At 41.3% G+C, this 7,500-nt stretch overlaps 1 protein-coding gene across 1 annotated transcript in view; it reads right to left on the bottom strand.

Annotated features, from left to right (window-relative positions):
* The window catches only part of XPO4 (exportin 4), a gene marked incomplete in the record, with an annotated part of 418,847 nt that overhangs the window by 159,072 nt on the left and 252,275 nt on the right, over positions 1 to 7,500 (bottom strand).

Genomic DNA, 7,500 nt, shown 5'->3' with positions numbered 1-7,500 from the left:
CTACTGACAATGGAAAAGCAAATAAACAGATTCTATCAGGTTTTTCAAAGGGTTGATTTCTGCACTGCTCAGAAATATTTGCTTACAAAATAATAGTTATACAATTTGAAGTGCTTTATATTTGAGATGGTAGTACTTACTAGCTGATATACATTATGCATATATAACCAAAATAACTAAGAAAACCAATCTAAAACTATTACTTCTGGAAGCTTATGTTTATTTGTTGAACTCTATAATCTGAGCAAAAGAAACTGAAACATGCCTCCTTCAAAACAAAAATTATTTTTAACAATTTTTATGGCTTTGAAGCAATCGGATAGGTTTCTAGATTCACTGATGGGAGATATTTTATTGCAATTTTATTTATTTTTTTGTAACAAAGAACAATATCATAGCAACAAAAACATTACAATTTTCTACAACAATAAAGTTACACCAACTGAATCCTTTCAACTCTGGTAGATCCGGGTTTTTCAGGCCATCTTGAGGTAGGACGACGATAGAGTAATCCCCAGTAAGAGACCCCTCAGTTTCTATGGCTTCAGCATACATGTGGCTGTACACTATCTCCAAAATCCCCTGCAAACCTCAATTGGCAGCATCCACGTGCCAAATTGAAGAATTCACAGGACAAAGGTGAGCTACAGAAGTAGGTCAGCAAGGCTACCTGATGTCAGTGGGACCCCTGAATTCTCCGTGACCATAGCTGGGAAAGTGCCATCAGTTTATAAGGGCCGAGAATGTCCTCACAAGATTATTTATCAAACTTAAAAGCAACTAAATATAGGATAGTTAAACAGGTTTGCCACTTCTATAGGGTAATAAACAATAGATTTACCAGCTCGGCCAATAAGCTTAAAAAAAAAAAAACCCACAGAAACCAACATGGCCATCATTCGGAAACATCCCCTATATATTTTTATTAATTCATAAAATTATGTAATTCAATAAGGTCATTGTCACCAATTGTTCATTATCAGGATTGACACGTTTATATACAAACTTTGTTTTAGCATTATTTTTTCGCTAAGTTTATATATGTCATTTTAACTGGCAGTCCTTTTTTATTATTAATGGTGAACAAGTTTAAAATTATGCTTACCAGATAATTTTCTTTTCTTTTGACGGGGAGAGTCCACAGCTGCATTCATTACTTTTGGGAAATACAGAACCTGGCCAACAGGAGGAGGCAAAGACACCCCAGCCAAAGTCTTAAATACCTCCCCCACTTCCCTCATCCCCCAGTCATTTTGTTCAGGGAACAAGGAACAGTAGGAGAAATATCAGGGTGAAAAGGAAAAAAAAAAAAGTGCCAGAAGAACAAAAAATTAAGGCCCCCCCATGAAAAAAAAAAACACGGACGAGGAGCTGTGGACTCTCCCCGTCAGAAGAATAGAAAATTATCTGGTAAGCATAATTTAAGTTTTTCTTCTTAAACGTGGAGAGTCAACAGCTGCATTCATTACTTTTGGGTAATCAATACCCAAGCTATAGAGGACACTGAATGCAAAACAGTGGGAACATAAAAGGCGGCACAATCTGAGGGCACCACAGCCTGATATAACCCAAACTCCTGACAAAAAAAAAAAAAAAAAAAACAGCTTCCACAGACACAGAAAAGACCAAAAGAAAGAGGACCCAATAATTGCCCATCAGTCAGAACCACAAAAAGCCTAGACTCCACTAAGCACAAAACCTCTGGAGGAAACAAAAAATCCCGCCAAGGAGAAACCTTTGCCTGACCAATGGGAAGGGGGAAAACCAACAATCCCCTCACAATCTTCCAGAAGAAGAAGAAAAATGGAAGATCAGGTAAGGCAGTCCAAAAAAAACACCAAAACAAACCCCCCAAAATCAAGGGCAGACCAAGAAGCAAGCCCCTAGCATAATTCAAAATGAGCAAACTACAGGCTGTATTAGGACAAAAGTCATGTAGAAAAGACTCTACCGACAGAGGAGAGCAACAGAAGGAAAATACCAGACCACCTCCCACATGGATCCCAAGGAACCAATGTAAAGTCCTAACCAGAACCTAAAAGAAACTGAACTGTGTACGTCCCAGTCAAAAAGCCGCAGGCTTTCATCTGATAGGCGGTCCAACTAAGCGTCAAGCCTACAAAAAGTGGACAACAAGCTAGTTAGGAAATTCGTACCAGAACCATCCTGGGAGAAAAAAAAAAAACTCTGAAAACAGTGCGGATCAACTCGCCCCCTACACGAACACAGGGAGGACAGCACCTAGACCAAAAATTAAAAACCAGCAACTCGCAGAGGGAAGGTACCACCGCGAGGTCTCCCACCTAAGGAGCACTCAGTAACCCCCATGATACACGGTTGATGCTTAGCAGACTGTAAAAGGACAAGGGAGAACATAAATTCCCTGTAACGACCAGGCCCAGAGATTTGCAATGAATCTCCAGCCACGAGATCCCCCGGAAAGGAAGAGGCACGAACCCCCCCGAGAGACTAGCTCGGGTTCCAAATACCTATCCACATTTCCCTTCAGAATCAGAGGGGAAGGTACACTCAACCAAGAGAGACCCTCGACTAACCACTATCAGAATGATAGCAACATAAAAATCCAACCTTCCAGGTGGACACAAACTCATGACGTCCTGCACACAAAGCAGGGAGGCAAACCCCACTGAACTCCGGGATCAAAGGAGGAAAACGACCTCCTGAGTAGCCAAACGGATAGATGCAGTAGATCAGATTCTCCCAAATAGAAGGAAATCAGAGACCCAACAACTTGCTAGCCCACATGCAAGGTGCAAAAAGCTGCAACTGATCTTCAAACTGCAAATCCACTTGCTAGGCAGCTAAGGTAACCCCTCAGGCCACTACAGCCAGCTCAGTACAGGAAAACCCATTTATCCAGAAGGAATAAAAAGTAGCCGCCAGTAGGAACAAGGAGATATTCCCAGGATCTGGAAACCCAACCTGCTGTTCAACCGAACAGATTCAACGTCTATGAGATCTTGGAAAACAGAGTAACCAAAATGCCCAGTCGAAGACCAGGACTAGGTTAAAAGACCAGACACCCGGAACCAAACTAATAACCCTTGAGGAACATCCACAAGAGTACTTCATCTAAATATGACCTTGCACCAAAGTTGATGCAATCACAGCCATGCCCCCACGGGGTCTTAAACACTGATCTCCATTGAAAGTATCCCAGAGACTGGACTCATCCCCAAAAGGCCTCTCGGATCCACACCCACCAAATAAGACGAAGGCAGAACCGAAAAGAGTTCAGCACTCAAACTAGAAAGTAATCTCTGTTTGAGAGAATATGACAGTCTCTAAAGATCCACTCTGGATCAATTTTCGGAGGGCCCTACTGCTCAAGGAATTGACGAATGAATGAACATCCTAAAACTCCTAGCAGGCAACGGGTTTTAACTGAATCACCCAAGCAGGGGTAACCATACATATGTAAAAAAGAGACAACATACAACCCTCCAGATCCCAAAAATTATAGGATCAGAAAAGGATATCGTGAGAAAGCGGGCCCTAAGGCCCCGAGTTCCTCCATCAGACGACAGGAAGACTGACCCCAAGGAAAGGGGAAACAAAGTACACAACCAACGTCAACCATAAGGAAGAGGCCCAGTCGAAAGATATCGGGACTAATTAGAACAATGCAATCCGGAATGAAGTATCAAACCCGGAACGGAAGATCTCTATGAAGTCATCAGAACCCCCTCCTCTATCGAAGGGCAAAACCTCAGGAAACCTCAAGTATACTGCCATAGCAGGATCCATAATCCCAGCTAACCCTGCTAACTATGCAGGAACAGGACACCTAGAACTTAGTACATCAAACATCTGACGCCCCACCCGGATCAAAAAATTAGGACCAGCCTGACATCTAGGAAAGAAGGGACTTCATAACTTGTAGAAGAAAACAACTTCTTAACAGGAAGCAAATTCAGTACCCAAACGGACCAGCCGTTGTCAAAGGCACAACGTGTCTCATATGGGCCCCAAGGAACAGATATAACTAGTACCCAATCAGGACTAGCCTGATATACAGGGCGTGACAGAACTGTTCAAGGCCACTAAAAGTTTCTATAACTTCCGCAGAAGTATAGCTATGGCGACCACAAAATCGCCAGTATCAAATCCCAGAGAATAAAAAGTTTTCCAAAGGGAAAAACTACAACAGTCTTGAGCCACAAAAATAAATAAAATTCATCTTACTGGATAAAAGGAAGGCAGCACCCGCAGGTGAACGCCCAGGAAGAATGGACACACTAACAGGACCAGCCAGTCAGATACCCGATTCCTCCAAAAGCTCAGAACTGGGAATGAGATACACACAAAAAAGTAGACAAGGAGAATGATCTTCATAACTCCACTCGTCTAACACTTCTTGCCATCTGGAGCAGAAGACTGAGGAACCAACGACTTATAATAATTGGGCTCCTCTAACGCTGCCAACACATGCCTCAGCAGGACACAAAGGCGTGCCATTCTAAATTGAAAGGCAAGACTCACCTCCACCAGGCCATCTGACGACCTCGGCCTCGAAAACTGTACCCATGAAGCCTCAGGGGCTCAGGGGACACCGCTTCCCCAGAGGGCTGAACCGATACAGACTATCCAGGTTAAGAGAACACAGACAAGATCTTCCTGGAATATGTAAATGCGCCGACAGATATGGCCATGCTGAACCATGCAATAACCTCTGGAGGAAACAAGTCACCTTCCAGAGAAGGGGTGTCAGCATTAGGGACACCTGTCTGTGTAGCAACTGAAGGTTCAAGGGAACGCACCGCACAGGATACGGAATCCTCAGATGCGGAAGGCTCAACGGACTCCAAGCTCTCCAAATTGGGAGAAAAGAGCACACGCATATGGAACATAACTCATGGGGCTGGATCACCCAGGCCCCCACACATCCGTCTCCAAAAAATCAGAATCCTCCATAACTTTAATATTTGAAATTATGGATAAAAAAAACACAAATGGCACCTTACACCCCAATGGCTGGGGCACTCACCACCTCCTATGACCCAGACAAGTAGAGAAAAACAGACTCTCTCCGCCGCCACAAGGTGAGGAATACGGAAATGGAAAACAAAAACGTGACCACGCCCAGTCACTAGGTGCACCATGTAGACCAAAGAAAAAGTGCGCCATTCACAAGAACTGCGCATCTCAAAAAGGCCGGTATGTTCTGTAATAGCCACGAGCCCAAGCATCACTACACAGAAGCAGTCAGAATCACATAAATATGATTAAAGTCCCCCACTGTTCAATAACCCTCCTCAGGAGATCTTTATCTCTATGGAATCAAGGGTTAATGAGTCCCACTGAGACCCTGTCTTTTGTTTACATACATTCCCACGATTAAAAGGAAACTAATCTATGCCATGGAACAGTAGCACAGCCCTTCAAGTGTGACAGATAGTAGCGTTGCTTCTGACATGGACTTGAGTGAAGAAAGCAGGGAGCGAAACTCGTCAACGCCGATTGCTTATGGAGCTGTTAATGAGTCAGGATGGTTTCGCATAAAGACTCTCCCTGCATCTCCAGACTCTTTCACCCATGCTCTCACTGAGAGGATGACAGGACTACTTAAAACTCCAGTCACATTTCAAAGAGTACTACAATCCATAAGAGACTATCTTGAATCTTCTGACACTTCTCTGCCAACCTCCTGAGACGAAAGGCAAAGAATGACTGGGGGATGAGGAAAGTGGGGGAGGTATTTAAGCCTTTGGCTGGGGTGTCTTTGCCTCCTCCTGGTGGCCAGGTTCTGTATTTCCCAAAAGTAATGAATGCAGCTGTAGACTCTCCCCATTTAAGAATATATTACTTACATTCACTCATTTTAAGTTGGTGGTAGCACATTTCCTTTTTACATAGGAATTTCATTCCAGATACTTTTGACAAAATTTATAATGGCCATTTAATTGGACAAGTTATATATGTGGGTCTGTATGACTGACCATTGCCAAGCTATACAGTAACGTGTTTTTTTTATAAAATACTCCATTTTGGATGGGCATGATCCTTGTTAGCAAAATATTTTAATTGATAGATCAGTAATTTACAGGGTTGAAGTTCAATTTATTTTAGCTTCCTCAGCTATTTGGTTATACAAAAGCTGGTAAATACAAAGTTGGTTTAAATGATTGACAGTGGGATTGACCGAAGAATGTCGTTCTCCACTTAAGCACAGCATTGTGGGAATTGAGCTTAGTGGTATTTTATATTTTGAAAGATGTGTATACATTGATATTTTAACTCCAATGCTACTGGGTGCTATAAATGGTAAAAAAAATATTTTTTGGATGCTTCTACCTAATGTCACATGTTCCTTCTACCTAATCTCACATGTTGCTTCTGCACAGCATTTGGGAACTATGGTTGAGATTTAATTGGGTGGTAAAAGATTTAACCAATTGTGTAAGAGCAAATTTTGATTGACAATACTGGTGACAATTACTGGTGGCCTTTAACTATAAAAGTATTTTATTTTAAGCAAAGATTGTGGAAAACCTAATAACCGTTCATTTAGCAGCTCTGAATATCACAACATTTGGGGGATAGCAATTACTTGAGGTGTTACTTTTATTCTCCATTTTGCAGCTACTTTATAATAGTATACTAAGCTGTGGTTACTTTATGATAGTTCAGGGTGGGAAGCCCTATTAATCTGGCAACCAGTAATCAAATTTGAATAACCGCACGTTCGGAGTGGATAAACACTTACCATTTTTGATAATAGGTGAAATATCCCTGTGCTTAGGATGGAATACCCCTGTTCCATACATCAGCAGGTAGAGGTGTGGATTTATAAACTAAAGGGTACCTATATTCTCAAAATACTTCTATTGTGTCGATATTTTTTCCTTCAGCAAAGGATAACAAAAGAATGAAGCAAATTTGATAATAGAAGTAAATTGGAAATTTGTTTAAAACTATGTTCTATCCAAAAAAAGGAAAAAAAATTGGGGGGTTTCATGTCCCTTTAAATATGCACTGGCACACAGTAAATATTGAGACAGACTTTACAATATGTCAGATTCTTTCAAATTTCACAGAGTAATATTGTATCTTTGTTAAAGTTTGATCTGTTCAGGTGACAAATTAGATGAAATTTAGTTCTAACAGCACCATTTCCCAAATTATACATTTTATTACAGTACAGGAAGTGTTTAAAATGACACAATTAGCCATTTTCTTTTTTTCAATAGGTTTCTGTTCAATAGCCCAGTAACCATAACGGCATACTCCCCCATTGAATTAACTCAATACACCAATATTACCCAAAAATCACAATAAACCCTCACCACCACTGCTTAGGGCACACAAACAATTAACCCTGTGCTCAGCAATATGCCTTTTCTACATGAAGGAACTGAAAAAGTTAACCCATGTACAAATGCATATTTTTGTAAAAAAAATAAGTAAAACTCTGAATTGGGTTTATCACTACAGATGAGAAGGCATTCCAATTTATTTAGGTTCTCTCAAGAAGCTTGT

The sequence above is a fragment of the Bombina bombina genome, chromosome 3, assembly GCF_027579735.1.
Source record: "Bombina bombina isolate aBomBom1 chromosome 3, aBomBom1.pri, whole genome shotgun sequence".
Classification (NCBI taxonomy): Eukaryota; Metazoa; Chordata; class Amphibia; order Anura; family Bombinatoridae; genus Bombina; species Bombina bombina.
This window is presented reverse-complemented; position numbering and strand designations above follow the sequence as displayed.